The sequence below is a fragment of the Puma concolor genome, chromosome D4 (assembly GCF_028749965.1).
Source record: "Puma concolor isolate L17-30 chromosome D4, mPumCon1.1.hap2, whole genome shotgun sequence".
Lineage (NCBI taxonomy): Eukaryota > Metazoa > Chordata > Mammalia > Carnivora > Felidae > Puma > Puma concolor.
In genome coordinates this window covers 91,344,089-91,363,093 of record NC_141679.1, presented here as the reverse complement: position 1 = coordinate 91,363,093, position 19,005 = coordinate 91,344,089, and the positions used below count along the sequence as shown (strand labels likewise).

The window sequence follows — 19,005 nt, the reverse complement described above, 5'->3', positions numbered from 1 at the left end:
CTGCCCAGGCGCCCTGGAAAGGGCAATCTTTTTTTTTTTTTTTTTTAATGTTTATTTGTTTTTGACGGGGTGGGGAGTGGGGAGCATGAACAAGCCAGGGAAGAGCAGAGAGAGGGGGACGGAGGATCTGAAGCAGGCTCTGTGCCAACAGTGGGGAGCCTGATGTGGGGCTCCAACTCACAAACTGTGGGAGATGGAGGCAAGAATCCAAAGCAGGCTCCAGGCTCCGAGCTGTCAGCACAGAGCCCAATGCAGGGCTTGAACTCACGAACTGTGAGATCATGACCCAAGTCGAAGTCAGATGCTTAATCAACTGAGCCATCCAGGCACCACTTGGAAAGGACATTCTTAAGCAAAACCTCAGAAAACCCAAAGTGTAAGTCTCAAAAAAAAAAAAAAAAAAAAAGATGAGTTTGATAACATCAGGATTAATGTCTCTCTTCCAATGTAATACAATACAGTTACAGTTACTAGGATGATAACAGACTGGGGGAAACATTGGAAATATCTGTAGCCAACAAGGGGGCACACACCTAAAACAGAGACGGTGCTCCCACAAATCAACAAGGGAAAGATAGTAACTCTATTGGGAAAATGGCCAAAAGATAAGAATCAGCAATTTATAGACGAAGAAACCCACAGCTTAACAAGAATATGAAGAAATGCTCCGTCTCACTAATAGAGAGTGGTAAATTAAACAAGAACATGTCAGGGGTGCCCGGGTGGCTCAGTCAGTTGAGCGTCCGACTTTGACTCAGGTCATGATCTCCCGGTTTGTGAGTTCGAGCCCCAGATCGGGCTCTCTGTTGTCAGTGTGGAGCCCATTTTGGAACCTCCGTCTCTCTCTCTCTGCCTCTCCTCCATGTGTGTGCCCACGTTTGTGCGTGCTTTCTCTCTCTCAAAAATAAACATTCAAAATTAAAAACAAAACAAAACAAAATAAGAACGTGTCAGTATAGCCCTAGTTTACTGAAAACATGAAAGAGCCAGTCGATGCCAAGTGTTGGCAGGGATGTGGGCATTTTCGTGGACACTAGACTGGGGCAGCCATTCTGGAGAACAATTTGGTGGTAAGTCCGTGCAAAATTTTTGGAGGTGACGGGTGTGTTTAGTACCTTGGTTGTGGTGATGGTATCATGGGTGTGGGCCTTTGTGGGCAGTCATCCAGATGTGTGTGCAATTAAATGTGTGCAATTTTTTTTTGTATATCAATTATACCCCAACAAAATTAAAACAAAAATTCTCTAAAAACAACAACAAAGTTAGTCCACCAGCTTTACTCCTAGATCTACACCCCAAAGACATTCTCAGCCGTATCAGTACAGCATGCTCCTCCCAGTGTTTCGGGTGGCACCGTGGGTATCAGTCCCTCCCTGGGAGAGTGGAGGGCCGATCAGTGTAGATCCATATCGCTGAATAATTGTCAGCCATTAGAAGCTACTGGCTAGATGCATACAGAGCATCATGCACGGAGCTTCAAAACAACGGTGAGTGGGGGAAAAGGCCAGAAACAAATTGCCACCGCAAACATAAACCATTTATGTAAGTTAAAAGTACATGCATAGATATGCGCATGGTCATATATGTATATAGTGTATACACATATAATCTGGGTCTTTTGGACCCAGTGCTAAACAGAGAGGGGCTGCTGCTGAGATGGGGTTCCAGGGCTCTGTGGAGGCTACTGCCAGAAACTTGGACTTGGCCCTGTAGGAGATGTGTGGCCCCTGGAGGCAGGGTGAGTAGCATGAGGCCACATACAGAAGGGTGAAAGCAGGCTTTTTTCCAGGACTCTGAAAATTCGGGAGATAGCGAATTATATTTCTTTTTCCATCTCCGTCTTGGTCTCCATCTAGGTCTTTTCCATCATTTGGCTGGACTTCTGAGTTTGTCATAGGAGATGGGGACGTGGAGGGTCACAGCTTCTTCATCTGGGTTTAGTGACCCGAGGCAAGGCACAATCTCTCTTTAGTATCCATATATAGACTCAGGGAAGCACCCTGATTGGTCCAGCTCAAGTCACGTGTCCAACGGCCAATCTCTTTGGCTAGATGATGGGGATTGGCCAGGCCCGGTCCAAGTGCCCCCGTGGCTCGAGGGTGGTACTGTGGTTGTCCCCGGGAAGGGGAGGGGAAGACGTCGCACAGACTAATGCAGGGGAAGACTACCCCGTCTATCGGGTCAGCACCACCTGCCTACACCGGCTCAGCTCCTTTGTTTCTTGTCACGTTCAGACAGGCGACCCATGACTTTTAGAGAAAAAAATATCCAGGTAGCCTGGACTAAGAGCTGCTGGGGATGGTGGCTGGGCTGCCTCTGCCTTTTCTTTCTGGCCTCTTGTCACACGGGCCCCTGGTGGTCCATATTGAGAGAACAATTACCATTCTTCTTCCAGACACTGTATAAACAGTAACAATGTAGTTCGGGCCCCCCTTGAGGGCCAGGACTTGATGAGCTCCATGGATCACTGCTCCCTTCCACGGAGAAGAACATTCCAGCAGGATGAGGTCAGAGCGCTAAGGAAAATTGGGGGGAGGGAGGGAGGTTCCTGGGTCAGAACTCTAGGGCAGTGCCTGGCCCTCGACTCCGCCCCTTAACCTGGGCCCTCCAATCCCTGGACTCAGAAATCTCTGAATGCACTTGAGTCCCAGCCCTGGCGTGCATGCAAAGGCAGTGTAGTCCTTCCTGCCAAATGGTTTGTGGAGAAACCAGATCCTTCCCCTTTTCCCCCAACCTTTTCATCTCTGGATCCCCCCCCCCCCCCCCCCCCAAGCTGATGGCCCTTGGGTGGCTACATAGAGTTCAGTATTTGGTGGACCAGCTCCTGGGAGTGATGGATGCTGGCCATGAACACAATCAACGTGGTAACATAAGTAACATTTATTTTTTAAAAAAAATTTTTAATGTTTATTTATTTTTGAGAGAGAAAGAGAATCACAGCGCAAGTGGCCGAGGGGCAGAGAGAGAGGGAGACACAGACTCCCAAGCAGGCTCTGGGCTCCGCGCTGACAGCTCGAACTCAGGGGCCATGAGATCATGACCCGAGCTGAAGTCGGACGCTTAACCCACCGAGCCACCCAGGCGCCCCCAGAAGTAACAGTTATGGAACCAGGTTTTACCCTAGTTATCTCTTAACGTCTCACTGAGTCAACCTCAAATCCCCACTCGGCAGACATTATCATCACCCCACGTTGTGGATGAGGAAACTAAGTCTGAGTCCGTTCGTAGGACAGCAGAAACCTGCACTCAAGCTCTGGTCCGTTTGAATCAGGAACTCTTGGCTTCCCCCAACTGCCTCCATAACCACGTTAGACTGGTTGAATCCCCAGCTCAACGCCCACCTTCCCCATAAGCCAGCACGGTTATAAAGGCTGTGCACTGCTCAATCCAGGAGGATCGGGGGCTAGAGGACAGGGCTGAAATACACCCTGGGCTCTGCTCACATGGGCTACGGTCTCAGAAGGGGTGTCTAATTCTCACAAAGCACCAGACAAGCTAGCAGCAGCCCCACCTGGGGCGACACTGGGCCTCTCTGAATTCCGACAGCACCCACTGTTCTGGCCCCTGATGCACCTGGCCCCTCGTATCACAAGCTGCCTGGCATTGTGACCCAACTGGTTCCCATGACAAAACTTGCTCTTCCCAGAAGGCACCCAGCACTTACTGCCTCCAGGCTCCTGATTCGTCGGTGCTTCCGGCCTCCCAACCGCCTCTCCCATTTCTATTTCATACAACCTACCTTTCCTTTAAAAACAACGCAGATGCCCACTCCTTCAAAAAGCCTTTCAAATTCCGTTAGGCTCATCTCACTCTCTGCCTGCTCTGTCATGCTGCTCTGGCCTCTGATAAAGAACATCACCTGTTGAGCATTTTACTATGCTCGGGGCTTGAATTCTCACTTGAGGAATGCTATTATGCTCATTTCCCAGAGGAAGAAACTGAGGCCCCCGCCGACTTTAAGACTTGTCAGGTCTAGCCGGTAGACAGCTAGGAAATAGAAGGGACGGGATTCAGGCTGCTTCATTTCAAAGCTGTCTGCTCCGATTAGGGTGGTTGTCCACAACTGTCGTGATCGGGTCTGAGGCGTTGGCAACCTGAGGGCAGACGCCAGTGTGGTTCTTTCTTCACAGTCCCAGAGGTGGGGTTTTGCGAATATTCTGCAAAGGAACGAAGGCTGCCCGGATGGAGTGAAAAGCCACTCCTCCAAGGCTCCAGAGGGGACCCTTCACCCACGCGGGCCCCAGGGGCTCTTTGGGAAACATGATCGCGGCTCTGCGGCGGGTTACAGAGAGAGAGAGAGAGAGAGAGACCCCGGGAAGGGGTTCGGGGAGGAGGGAACAACTGGGTCTGCAAGGGCAGAGGGGACGAGGGGGAAGGCAGCAGGCACCCCAACCACACCCAGCCGGGCCACCTTGTTTACGCCTCTTGCACGGCCCCTCCCGGCCGCCCGAGCACGTGACCTCCGCCCCGCCCCTCGCTCCCTCGCGTGGCTCCTCCCGCCGCGCCGGCCCTTCTTTTCGCCTCCTTCAGAGTCACAAGATCTCTCAGCGGCCTCCTTTCGGGATCCTTCCGCCCGTCCCCGCCCCCCCGACCTTACAAACTCTCCTGGGCTCTTTCTCGGCCGGTTCTCACCACCAGTAATGAGCAGGACGGCCTCTTCCGTCCAACGGGTCTGCCGGCCGCGGTCATCTGCCGCTGGGGTCGAGGGGGAGGGGAGACCCAGCTGGGCACTCTTTTTCGTGGCGGAGGCTGCAGCGGTCGTGGGGCTTTCACGACGGGGGAGGTGCTGTACGTCCAAGATGGCGGCGCCCTGTAGGCTGGAGGAACTGTGAGGTAAACAGCTGAGGGGGAGGAGACGGTGGGTGAGTATGGGGGTGTCGCCCCCCTCCTTTCCACGGGGGCTTCTCGGGGCACCCCTGGCACCACGACCCCGGTCCGGGGGGGGCCCCGAGGGGCTGGGGCAGGGGGCTCACTTGCTGGAGAGGGAAGCCCGGGAAGGGGTGTCCGGAGGGCTGTCCCCTCCCTCTGATTACGTGCTGTCTCTGGCGGGGCCCCGCAGAGCTGGCGAGAGTCCCTGGGGAGGAGAGGCGGGCCGGACCAGCACCTCGCCCCTCCTCGGCGGCCGAGGGGACGGCTGCACCCCCGGGGCGCGGTGCCGAGGGCAGGGGTGAGGCGGGCCCCTTCGCCAGCCCCTCGCTCGGCGGGGTGACAGGCTCCCGCGGGGTGCGGAGGGCAGGGGAGAGACCCCCGGCCGGAGGGGCAGGGCCGGTGGGGGAGGGCGGCTGGTGCTGGGGCTTTCCGGGGGGGGGGGGGCGGGGGTGGGGCGGAGAATGAATGGAGGCAGCCCGTGGGCACCGGGGACTCGCCTGCACTCCCGGCGCGTCCGCTGAAATTCGCGGGACTGGGGCGCCTCGCTCCGCGTGTGCTCGTGGGTGTTTGCTTGACGGTCAGAGACAGTTGCCTCCAAGGCGGCCGAGGTGAAGCCTCGGCGGCGGCTAGCTGTTTGCGGAGCCGCTCCTCGACGCCCATTCATTCGTTTGCGGAACTGGAAGACGACGAGCCCGCGGGCCGAGAGACCTTGGAGGATTAAAGCTCTTTGTGCTTCCTGCGAGCGAGTTGTGCTCCGTGTGTTTTGGATTCGGGGGCTGGTCGGGGGAGGGGGCGCGGCCCTCCCGAGAGCAAGCGCTGGCGTTAGTGGAGCGCTCCCGGGGCGGGTTGGTGCTCGGCGGTCGCCCTCTCCTGCAGTCCCTGCGGCGACGGGGAGAGGCGGCCGCTGTGGACGCCTCCATTTCCCAGGGGAGGAAACTGAGGCCCAGAGAGATTGGGGCTGGTGGCCCAGGGTCCCGTCCGCAGGGTGTTCGGCTGTGGGTTCCAAGACTGTGCTCCCGGCCTTGTTGCTACTCCCGCTTGGTGCGTGTGGATGTTGCTTGACCGGAGCCGGCCTGTCATTCTAATTAAGTGGCTGGAACCGATCGGCCGGAGTTTGTGCGCAGGTGCCCATGCGTGCGCGTCTCGTGTTGAAGAGGGGTCCGTTGTGTCCAGCTATGGGGCCTCCAACAGCGATAGGGGCTCCTACACCTGAGCTTCCTTTGGGATGGCAGCCTTTGTGCTTGTAAACACGTGAGTCTAAATTAGGCCGGCAAGTGTGTGATGTTTTTATAAAAGGACACGTTTACTGCGGAAAGAAGTCCTACTGAAATCGTTGCTGTTTTTTTTTTTGTTTTGTTTTGTTTTGTTTTGTTAATAGAAAGCCTGGAAATAGCACTTCACTTTGCATAGACTAAGCTGTAAAAGTACTAAAATAGAATAATACTCTTCTGAGATGCTTTGATTTATAATTTCGGGATCCACTTGGAGTCATCGGAATTCAAACACGCCGGCGAGGCGGGGCTGTAAATTTCAGGAAGCGTTTATCAAACCGAGTCTTCGGGGAGCCCTTGATTTGCCGAGCAGCCACCTGTGATTCTGAAGTTGAACATTCCTGAGTAAACCTGGAGTATGCAAATGGGAGGGCTGATTTAGGGTTGTGTAGGGAAATGTACCCGTAACAGTCGTGCATCAGGCAAATGAAGCCCCTCAGAAACACTGAAACATTCTCCGCTATTGCCCTGGGGAGCAGCGAAGTCTTCCCCTAACCACCTGGCGTAAACTTAAGGGGTATTTATAGACGATGTAAAATGAAAATATCCTCTTACTAAAGTTAATATCTTACCTAAAACCCTCTTCCATCAGGTGCCTGGAAAGGTGGATGATGGAAGCTTTCTTCCCTTCGTGCATTTCCTCGTGTCCTGAGGGCTTCGTGTGTTTCTAAATTCCTAGTTAGACTCTTGGGAGGCTACAGGCCTTCAGTGTGACTCGCTTGTACCCTTCCTCCCTGGGTTAAGAGTGAGGGCATGTCACACGGCTACTGTTGCGGCGTAATCCGATGAGTTTTGTGCATGCTTGGTGTCATTTGTGGGCCGAAACTGAACAGTCTTCCCAGGGCAAATCAAAGATACACCTGTCTGTGTAATGTTTACGGAATCACAAAATCGCCGGGAACAAGCGATCTCAAGCAGTCGTGTTCATCAGAACCTCCATGCGCAGATGTCCAGCCCCATAGTACACGGGCCCACATACTTGGTCTCCAAGGATACCCTGGGTATATATTTTGGAGGCAGTTGTAGGTGATTCTTATGTACGCCAGAGGTTGAGGACCAGTGGCTTCGAGTGTCAATTTGGCTATTTTTCCTTTGATGTATAATTTATTGCAAAGGCATTTCCTAAGATAGTTTCTACCCTTCGGTGGGTGTGTAGTGCTGGGTGAGTTTTGGGCTCTGAATTACAGTTGACTTGATCCCGTAGCTCTGTCCTTCTTTCCCCATTTGTTAGGGTACAGGTATGTTCTTTTCCAGGTTCCAGAGTCACAGTGGACTAGCTTTTCCTGGAATTAACGGTATACTCTTGGATGCAGAGGAACCAAGTACAGCGATGCATCAACTGTTTTAGGCCTTTGCTAAAAATCAGATAGCTCTTGACTTTTAACAAGCCATCGAAGTTCTCTAAGCTTAAGCTTCTTCGTCTGTGAAGTAAGAGAGTTGGCTTGTGAATTACAGTGTTTCTAAGTCTGAATTTCTGGGATTTCAAGTCCTCCTGGGCCTTCAGTTAAACATTCTGACTCAATTGATTGACTCAAAGTGTTAACGGCTTTATAATAACTAAGCACATTGGGGCGCCTGGGTGGCTCAGTCGGTTAAGCATCCAACTTCGGCTCAGGTCATGATCTCGCGGTTCGTGAGTTCCAGCCCCGCGTCGGGCTCTGCGCTGACAGCTCGGAGCCTGGAGCCTAGTTCGGATTCTGTGTCTCCCTCTCTCTCTGCTCCTCCCCTGCTTGTGCTCTGTCTTTGTATCTCTCAAAAATAAATAAACATTAAAAATTTAAAAATAACTAAGCACATTGGTGACCCTTAGCCTGACCCAGTGAGTGATGACTTCTGTATTCTTTCCTTTGTATCACATGATGCTTTAAGAGGTAACCCTCTGTAAATTCTTCACATTATAAATCTCTCTTTGAGAGATTGGTTTTATTTATATTAGTTTTGTTTGTCATGTAAGGAGCTGAACTTAAGCATGAAAGCAAAGTATACTCAGTTAACATTCAAACCTGTAGCTTTTTGCTTTAAAAATATATGTGTGTATAATTAACATATACTCACACTTGAGATTCCCCCCCTGTGTTTGGTATAATTTAGTTTGCTTAACAATATTCCTCATTTTTGGCCATTTAAATTGGTCTGAAAGAGGTCTGTCATCAGCAATTTGAGATTATCCTTTTTCTGGTTTACTTTTTAAGCCTATAGTTGCTAGAAGTTAGTCATTTAATATCTAATGTCTCTGTTTTTTGGGGGGGGGGAGAATAAAATATATATATATATATATATTAAAGATATATGATCTTAGGACCTCGCCAGTTTCTTCTTGTCCCTTGTGCAGTGCTAACTTTTGTTCTGTCCTGGGAACCAGCAAAAGGTAACAGAAAACTTTTTAAGGTTGAATGAATTCAGATTATCATCTAGTGAGTAAAGTGCCTTAAAACCCCAGCTTTGATACCAAGGCCTGGTAGTGACTGGCCTAGAATTCACAGGTCACTTTCTAAAGTAAAGATAATGGTGGGAGAGACCACGAAGCATTATTTGAGTAACCAGGGACAGTTTTGCCTTTCTGTTGGTGATGGGAGGCTCAGTAGGGGGTGATAAGAAAGAACAGATATAGTGACCTTAATGTCTGCATTAAGACCAGTGCTACTTTGAATAGTTCACGGAGCACAGCAGCAAACATGAAGTGTATCCATTTCGAGTTATAGAATGGTTTTATCAGTGTTGCACATACAAGTTGTTACATGGGTAGACTGAAGCTTCATGTACCCAGCAATACATTTCATTTAGTAGTAATATTGTTATAATCAAGTTTGTATTTATTGAGTACTTATGTGCCTGACACGGTGCTATTTTACATGCATGATCCCCGTTAACTCTTCCCACAGCCTTAAGAGACAGGTGAGGAAGATGGGGAAACTGAGGCCTAAGGTCACTTTCACAGCTTCGCAACTGGGATTTGAACCCTGTTGGTTGACTTCGGAGCCCAAACATTTCATCTTTCGCTTTGATAAATGACACGAACTGCTAATCTCATAAACTCATTCATAAGTTAGTGGTTCTTAACTTTTGGGGCGCCTCAGTTCCCCTCTGAAAATCTGCTGGAAGCTTTGGACCAAATATCCCTTCCTGTCCTGTCACCACCAAACAATTCATACAGATCCATTCAGGAACTTTATAGACCCAGCTTGCAGCCCAGCTGATTATTCTAGACAGATTACTCCTCTTAAAAATGGACTTGGGCTTTATTAAAAACTTTTTTTTTTTTTTTTAACCAGTAGGTGGGAAAGGCCCAAGCCTTTCAGAGGTGGACCCGTGTACTGTTTGGGTTGTACATCATCTTGTTAAACTTCTACATTGAATGATTCTTTACACTTGTCAGGGAATTTGACTTAAATGCCACATTAAAAAAAATTAGAAGTGGAGATCTCAGGTATGTAACTTGCTAAGTGCTTGTCAGGCTTGGAGTACAGTCTGTGCTGGTACCTTTAGCACCTGGCAGAATTCCACTGGGCTTTTTTCCAAGGTTTAGGCACTATGTATTTTTTTCCCTTTGAACCTCAAATTATTTTTAAAATTATATATTAAATATATATGTGTATTTTTGTGGCTTTTTAAATGTTTATTTTATTTATTAAATTTTTTTTATGTTCACTCATTTCTGAAGGACAGAGAGAGACAGAGCACAAGCAGGGGTGGGGCGGAGAGAGAGGGGGACACAGAATCCGAAGCAGGCTCCAGGCTCTGAGCTGCAGCACAGAGCCCGATGCGGGGCTCGAACTCACAAACCGCGAGATCATGACCTGAGCCAAAGTCGGACGCTCAACTGACTGAGCCACCCAGGCACCCCTTTAATGTTTATTTTTGAGAGAGAGAGTGTGTGTGAGCAGGAGAGGGGCAGAGAGAGAGAGAGAGACAGACAGACAGACAGACAGACACAGAATCTTAAGCAGGCTCTGGGCTCTGAGCTGTCAGCACAGAACCTGACGTGGGGCTCGAACTCACAGACTGCGAGATCATGACCTGAGCCGAAGTGGGACAGACGCTTAACCAACTGAGCCATGCAGGCGCCCCAAATTTATATTTTTAGTGTTTTTTGGCTTCCCTTCTGCTTCCTGGGCCAGTGGTTCTCACCTTTAATAAGGGCATCAGAATCCCCCAGAAGACCCCACCCTCACAGTTCCTGATTCAGAGGTGTGGCACAAGGCCCAGGGGTCTGCATTTCTAACAAATCCCCCGGTGATGCTGCTGTTGCTGGGACCACATTTGAGAACCACTATCCTGAAGTGTCAAAGCCTGTGCCCTTTGATTTTCCTGGGGTATTTCTGTTTTAGTCCTAGGAACTTGAAACTTAAAGAAATCTTGCAGTTTGCTCAGATTTCTTTTAAGGGAAGCTCGGTAGAGTGGCTGTTTGAAACATGCATGATACTTGTCTGATGTGTATTTTCTTGGTAAATAATTTTGGTTCAGGCTAAAAGAAACATTATTATTTATAGAAGAGATATATCTTACTGAGACCAAGCTCCATCCCTACAGACAAGTTCTACAAGATTCACCTTTGAAATGGGGCATAAGCTTCAGCAAGTTGTCCTTCCAGGTCCCTAATGGCAAAAATTCTGAATGGCAAATCTGGAGCTCCCCTGGCCCGGTTCATGTGACCTTGAGAGGGTGTGCAGCTGCGAGGGCGGGGAAGTCAGCCACAACTACACGTTTTGGCAGGTTTCTCCATCAGGTGCTTCACGCTCACATGCAGAGTGGTGTTTCCTAACCCCTTCTCCTCCTTCCTGTGAGTCGTGGGAAGAGGGAATGGCAGCTAGTATCTTACCCTTTTTGGATGCATCTGTGCTGAAGGCAGCTTTGTTCACTTGGTGGAAGATTGCTCGAGGAAATCACCCAAGACTGTTACCGAGCCAGCGCTGAACGCAGTGGTGTACCAGCGTATCGTTACTGCTGTTATCTTTATTATTAACATAATGGAGTGCTGGTTCTGATCTGCCTGTCCTGTAAAATAGTCCGTCTGTGCCTGAACCCGTATCTGAATTGTCTTTGAATTTTTTAGATGAAAGACTTGAGCACGGGAAGCAAGTTATGGTGACGAGACACCTGCCTTCATTTTTACCTCATAGACAAGCATGTATAAAATCGTCTCAGGCGGTATGTTATGCAGGTACCTATTTGATGGGATTCGCAGTTCTAAGGCATCGTGGGATAGAAGGCCACACGCATGATGCCTTGGCATGGTTTGCCAAAAGTCTGAATACTCGACTGATGTTTTCAGATAAAATACTTTCTAAAGGCATTTTAGGTATTTCATAAAGGGATGCATAGCTCTTAGCTGTCTCACAGCGTGTAATGCACCTTGCCCAGGACAGAGGGATGTGAAAAAAGGTGTGTAGGGTTCTGCTGATGGCAGCTGTACGTGCCTGTTAAGCTGGAGTTTGAGTGTAATCCTAAGTATATAAGCCATCTCTCTGTAAACACCTTAAGAATGAAATTAAGGTGAACTATGGAAACAAATTGACCTGAGCTCTTTCTGTTTAATCTCAGAATACTAAAAGCACAGAGCCCTCTTCTTCCTCAGACTTACCCTTTATTCATTCATTCATTCATTCATTCATTGATTCATTCAAAAAGACTGCTTGTAGGAAGTTCCATCTCTAGGTGAGAATGCGTCTTTTGAGTCAGATATGAAAGAGGAAACATCTAGATCTGGGGGCATGTTTCTTTTTTGATTGGGCTCTTGAAGATTAAGAATGTGACTTGACCCTGTTATGCTCTGAAGGTGTTTCCATCCACAGCTTTTTTTTTAATTTTTTTTTTTCAACGTTTTTTATTTATTTTTGGGACAGAGAGAGACAGAGCATGAACGGGGGAGGGGCAGAGAGAGAGGGAGACACAGAATCGGAAGCAGGCTCCAGGCTCTGAGCCATCAGCCCAGAGCCCGATGCGGGGCTCGAACTCACGGACCGCGAGATCGTGACCTGGCTGAAGTCGGACGCCCAACCGACTGCGCCACCCAGGCGCCCCTCCATCCACAGCTTTAAAGAGGGTCTTCAACATTCCTCACCTCCGATCAGGGAGTTCACAGGCCACATTGCACTTGCCTGACGAGGACGAGGACGATGTTACCTAGCAGTACCTCCATAGGACAGGATTTAAATATAAATGGATAAGTCAATAAGCAGTTAAAAATATAAATAACGGCAGGTGGCCTTTGACTTGTCGATGACGTTAGATTGATGACAGTTTGTTACGATGAGCCGTTTTTTGGCCTAGGGATAAAGAGTTTAAGAAGTCTTCGTGTTGAGCATCGGACAGAAGACATTCTGATTTCCTGTGCCAGTCCCTTTGTCCCCGGTGGCGATCTTGGCTGGGCAGGCTACGAGATCTCGTCTTGTGTATATCCCAATTTCACCCTTCCCTGGGATGCTCCTTTTCAGGCAGGTAAAAGATCCAACTAGGATGAATTGTGAGAGGAAGTCTGTATGACTTACTGGACTACAGCTGACTTTAGGATGCGGAATAGTAGAGGCTTCTGTGTTTTAATTCCGGTTCTTTACTTGACGGAGTGACTGTGGCCAGGCAAGCACTCCCCGTCTGAACGATTTGGCTGGCCTTTTTGGAAGTACACACACTTGCACGATGCCACCGAGGACCGGTGGATTTTAATGCCTGGAGTGTGCTCCACAAGGAAAAGTAGTTACCCGGTCGTCTGGGGCAAGAGCTGTTACTTGTTAGAGAGTTGCTCCATCCACTAGCTCGACTTTGACGTCACAGGCCAGCAAAGGGCTTTCGCACGCCCGCTGATGGGGCGTCGCGCGCAGTGTGTGCGGCTCAGCTTTCTCGCTCTATTTCCCACCCTGCAAAGGCTGCCGGAGAAGGTGGTGAAATCTTTGCTGACCCGAACAGGGTATATTTGCCTCTTCTCTGCCAGATCCTGCAGTAGGCCCGGGGTGCCCACTGGGGGACCAGACAGGTAATCCCTGCTCCTCCTGGGGCTGCCAGCTCATGATTACACTGTACCCACATTTAGTTCGAAGGGCCCACATTTAAAATTTTTTTTTAAATTTTTTTTTTTTAACATTTATTTATTTTGGAGATAGAGAGCATGAACAGGGGAGGGTCAGAGAAAGAGGGAGACACAGAATCCGAAACAGGCTCCAGGCTCTGAGCTGTCAGCGCAGAGCCCGACGCGGGGCACGAACCCACGGACCGGGAGATCATGACCTGAGACGAAGTCAGACGCTCAAGCAACTGAGCCACCCAGGCGCCCCTAAATTTTTTTTTTAATGTTTTTATTTATTTTTGAGACAGAGAGAGAGAGAGAGAGAGAGAGAGAGAGAGAGAATGAGTGGGGGAGGGTCAGAGAGAGAGGGAGACACAGAATCGGAAGCAGGCTCCAGGCTCTGAGCCATCAGCCCAGAGCCTGACACGGGACTCGAACTCACGGGACCGCAAGATGGTGACCTGAGCTGAAGTTGGACGCTTAACCGACTGAGCTACCCAGGCACCCCTAAAGGACCCACATTTTAAAACACTTTGGGATAGGGGCGCCTTGGGGGCTCAGTCGGTTGAGCGTCCGGCTTCGGCTCAGGCCATGATCTCACAGTTTGTGGGTTCGAGCCCCATTCTGTGCTGATGGCTCAGAGCCTGGAGCCTGCTTCAGAGTCTGTGTCTCCCCTGCTCTCTCTCCCTCCCCTGCTTGTGCTCTGTCTCTCTCTGTCTCTCAAAAATAAATTAAGTTTAAAAAAAAAAAAACACTTTGGAATATACACACACACACGTATATGCCTATTTTATGTGCTTATTTAATATAAGATAATTGCCAAGACAGAAAGTTTTGTTAAAAAGGGGAAGAAAGTAGAAAAATGATAGCTGTTCACAAGTATTTTATGCTTGTCACGTGGAAGGATGAGGTTCAGGTTGTGCTGTTTCGAAGGCAGAATTCAGCCTTGTGCATTTATTTAAGAAATATTTTAAGTCCTACCCTTTAGTCAACCATACCAGAGACCGTGGTAGCCGCTAGAGATACGCTACTGACTGAGCTCCTGCCCCTCCCTGGATGCAACTTCTATTCTAGTGAGGGAGTCATGTTCAGTAACTAATTACGCTTATTTAATTGGGTTGTGGCAAGTGACACAAAGAAATATAGGCTGCTAAGCAGATATAACAGGGGACCTGACCTAGTCTGGGGCACGGGAGCGGAGGGGAGGGAAGCCTTCTCTGATGGGGCAGATGTATAAGCTGACATTTTAAGGGTGAATGCTTAGCTTGGGGGCCGGGGCGGGGGGTGGGCTGTAGGGCGGGAGGGGGCCATGCAGGCGATGAGGAGGTGTAGGCCCGCTAGGTGCTCTGCGCCTGGCACTGTTCCTGCTCTTGTGGCCTGAGTCCCCGGGCCATGTGAGTGAGGACCCTGCCCCGCGCTGTGCCAGGGCTCTACCCCGTGTAACCCCCCAGGCAGCCTCCTGAGGTAGAGGCCGCTGTTCTCACTTTCCAGATGAGGTAACAAGGCTAGATGTTAGGAAGCTAAGATAAGCAGCCAGAAGTGACCCAGCCGATAACCTGGCAGAGCTTGGATTGCAACTTGGAATCGTGTGATTCTAGAACCCATCCTGCCCATTTGTTCATAGCTCGAATAAACAGCTAACAGAAGACAGAGATTACAAGTTCAGCACAATATAAAGGATTTTCCAGCAACCAGCTGTTCAGAAATGTAGACAGGGAGAGAGGGGCACGTGCGCCCAGTGATTGTAAATGTTCGTTCCGGTGGAAACCAGATGGCCACCTGTCAGGGCTAGGGCAGGAAACAGCTCGGACCAGATGAGCCCTAACCTCCCCCTCATTGCATCTGGTTTTCAGTTCACTGTAAGACTGTTGTCCACATATGTGTGTTTTTTCCCTTCAGTGACCATGAAAGACACCAGGTTGACAGCACTGGAAGCCGAAGCACCAATTGTCCCCAGAACAGGTAAGGTATCAACTCAGTCCAGTGGTTGGGGGAGATGGAAGGGAATCGCTCACCGGCGTGACTGTGTAGACGTGTACTTGTTTCTTTGCATTCGGGACTGAACGGTTCTGGGTTAAGCTACTAGCTAGGAACTGGTCCTCCTGGGGCATGAGATGATTTGTCAAACTACCCGTGGTTTATTAATGGCTTATTCAGTGCCAGGCACTGTGTTAAGTGCTTTATGCGCGTTACTTATTTTCTTTTTCACAGCCACACTTTTGGTGTATCCTCATTTTGCAGATGAGGAATGAGGCTCTGAGATATTATCTGCTTTTCCTAAGGTTGTTTAGCTGCTACTCGGGGGACCTGTTGACTCAGATCAGGTCATCTTAGCAGCGAAGCTCGGTTTTAACCACTATGTTAAATTGATTAAACTGAAGCCATTGTGTTGGGGCGAGTCATTTGACTAACGCAGAGGTTCTCGACCCTGCCTGTGCCTTGGGAATCCACGTGGTCTCTCGACCCCACCCCTTCACCTGCTCTGGAGTGGGGCCTGGGCATCCGGATTTTGTGAACCGTCCAGGTGATTCTGATGTACATCCTGCGCTGAGAACCCCCGAACTGGTGAATTGGCATTTACGTCTTCACATGGCTTTACTTATTAATCGTCTTAATTAGTGTTCGGAGATGGACTATAGGACGTGGTGGTCTCTAGGACTGGAGGATTTTCAAAGTCCTAGAATATACTCTTCATAAATAGTGAGGCTTTGGCACTTTTGCGGATGCGAATTTGGTCTTAGTGACGTTACTTGTATCACTGAGCTGTAATTTTGAGTTTACCAGCAAGAGCGCCCAGTGCAACAGCACTGTGTGCGTCTGTGGGAAGATGTGGTGAAGATGGGGAGGTGTTTGGTTGCTGTCTCTCTCTGTGTGTAGCTGATGGGGTTCGCTTGATGGCTCACTTGTTGCCAATTACTATGTCCTGTCATCGTCCGCCTCACCTTACATCACAGGAATTGTGAAGTAAAGTGGGGATTTCTTGCCTTCAAGACTGATGTCTGTTCACAAAGAGGAATTTCGTACAGATTGTGGACCAACAACAGGGCGGAAGTGTCCTTCTCTCACAAGTAGGGGAAGCTTTCGGAGTGTGACTTCATTCTCAGTGTTTTTGCGTGTTCTTCACACTCGCCCTTCTTCACAAGTCCGCGGAGTATGAATTAGAACCCATTGTCAAGCATTGGTGTTCATTCATATGATTGGGGCCCAAGCTGAGTAACACACATCATAAGTCGCAAATTTAGTATTGCAGTTGCATGACGTTTTAGTAGCTAGGTTTGTAAAGTTTGGAGTTCTCGTGTAGGAAGATGACTTCCTCAGAACCTGCAGTTAGATTGCTACTGCGGTCGCTGCATTGCATGCGGGATGCTGCATTCAGCCACTACCGTCAGCCCATCACTAACCTTTTTGGACAGAGCAGAACGTAGTTCAGGAAAGTTTGCGGAAGATTGTTTTCTAGGAGGAACCTGTATCTTGGGATCATAGCTTGGGCAAGCCTCACAGATCCTTTGTCTTCAGCTACTAAAAATTGTTGGCAATCTGTAGCCACCATCTTGACAAGCTTTTTGGTTTACTCTTTTGGCCTTCGTAGACACAGAACCACAAAACCTTGTCTTCCTAAAGCATTTTTGTAAAGTCCGCTTTGAAATTTGATTAGTGAGTATAAAATGTGCTAGGGGATTTCAGTTTCTTCTTAACACTGTTTTCTTTATACTATTTATAGTCTTTATATTTGGCTTGAAGATGATTTCTCAGGGATGTTGTTGACTGTGATGTTTGGCTTTTTTCGTGTCTTACAACTGAGGTGACAGGTTGACATTTTTCATTCATCCTTGCAAGATGTGAAGTATTCCCAAATACTACTTTTCTTGAAAGACTACTAATTAAGACTATAAATTAAATGCAGCTTTAAAAGCTTGTTTTGTTTGTAATAAGTGCTATAAGACAATTCTATAAAATGTAGAATTAAAATGCAATTTAATTTCTGTTTAGCCATCTATTATTAAAAATTTTATGAACATTTGGCTCAAAGAATAATTGCTGTTATTTGTAAAGTTATCTGTGTAATCTATCTCCTTAATACTCATATTATTAGTTAACATATTTAACCATTTGAAAGTTCTTGATTGTTTCTGAACATAAAAGTCACGTTCAGGGGCTCCTGGGTGGCTCAGTCGGTTGAGCATTCGGCTTTAGCTCAGGCCGTGATCTCACGGTTAGTGAGTTCAAGCCCCACATTGGGTTTGCTGCTGTCAGCCTGTCAGCGCAGAGCCCCTTTCGGATCTTTCGTCCCTTTCTCTCTGCCCCTCCCCTGCTTGTGCTCTCTCAAAAGTAAGTAAACATTTTTAAAAAACCTTCAGGGGCGCCTGGGTGGCTCAGTCGGTTGAGCGTCTGGCTTCGGCTCGGGTCATGATCTCGCAGTCTGTGAGTTCGAGCCCCGCGTCGGGCTCTGTGCTGATAGCTCAGAGCCTGGAGCCTTCTTCAGATTCTGTGTCCCTCCACCCCCACCCCTCCCCCACTCATGCTCTGTCTCTCTCTGTCTCAGAAATAAATAAACATTAAAAAAAAATCTTCAAAAAAAAAGCCACGTTCATCAGCTAAAGCTTTTATTTTTATAATAAATATACGTTTGTAATGAAACTGTAAAACACTGAGCTTGGATGTTACAGCTAGAGTGTTTTACCTTTATTTGAGAGTGAATATTCAGATTTCTAACAGTAATTCTAAGTGCACGCCTTGTCCACATTATAGACATCGTGTAGATTAGATATAATGGTTACGACATGAACACGTAGCTATTGATCACACACAGTCAGGAATGCCAGAAATGCTGCTGAAGTAGGCAGTTCAAGTTTCAGAGGTTCCAAAGACCAAGGCCAAAGCCAGATATTGGCCAAGTATAGAGACTAAAGTTAAACTTGGGTGACTCCCTATCTTCCATGCGAGTTGAGATCATACTAAGTGTCCTGTGTGATCGAATCTGATGACCGGTTGTAAAGTTTAAGCTTGGTCGATTCAAGGGCGGTCACTAACAACCCCCCTGTTGCTTCCGGTTGGGTGCTCCGGGGAGACCTCTCTGAGATGGTGACATTTTGAGTAGAGACCTCAGTGACAGTCAGCCATGCAAGGATCTGGGGGAGGAGCATCCCAGGGAGAGGGGCAGCAGCAGGAGCACCAGTTTTCCTGGGTTTGGGGAGGCGGGGACCAGAGCAGAGAAATGACGAGGCAGAGTGGAGCAAGAGGAGGCAGGCGGCGGCTGAGGGCTCACAACCGGCCAGAGCACAGGGAGCCGTCCGGCCGCTCGTGGCTTCGGCTCTTCTTGTCTCCACGGGAAGCCATTGCATGGAGCGAAACAGGTGATGGGCTCTGATTTCCCCATTTCAGAGTCTTCTGTGGTTGTTTGGTGGCAGCTGCGTCGGAAGGGGAGCAGGAATATAGGCGGGAGGAGTAGCATGGAGGGTGATGGGGCTTGGACGGGAGCCACGAAGGGACAGCAAAATCGTGGGTTTGCTGACAGATCCGAGGGGAGGACAGGAGCCAGTGGAGGAGTCGAGGATGTCACCTTGATGTTGGCTTCAGACCGATGGCCGTGCGTATTCCTGAGGTCCAGAAGACTGACAGAGTGACAGGTTTTGGCATGGGGAGCGGCTGTTGAAAGTCATTGCTCCCTAATGCGAGTAGCATTGTCTGTAGCACTGTGCTGTGGCACGCGGCCAGTGATGGTCACACTGACTAAGTGGAATACCGCTTTGGCATGTAGGTTACAGAAATGTATTAACCTAGGTCTTGACTTTCAGCTTCTCGTGACTCCTGTTTTTTGTACTTGGTTATTTCCAGAATGGAAGAGAGACTTCCACAGCTGTAAGT

The 19,005-nt window shown here is 48.9% G+C and overlaps 1 long non-coding RNA gene across 1 annotated transcript; it reads right to left on the bottom strand.

Annotated features, from left to right (window-relative positions):
- Positions 1 to 2,865: 2,865 nt before the first annotated feature.
- On the bottom strand, positions 2,866 to 5,209 carry LOC147575121 (uncharacterized). Its single transcript, XR_015243158.1, has 2 exons — positions 4,633 to 5,209; positions 2,866 to 4,157 (listed from the first exon to the last, which is right to left on the bottom strand). It is a non-coding gene; the product is annotated as an uncharacterized LOC147575121 (long non-coding RNA).
- Between the last annotated feature and the right edge of the window lie 13,796 nt (positions 5,210 to 19,005).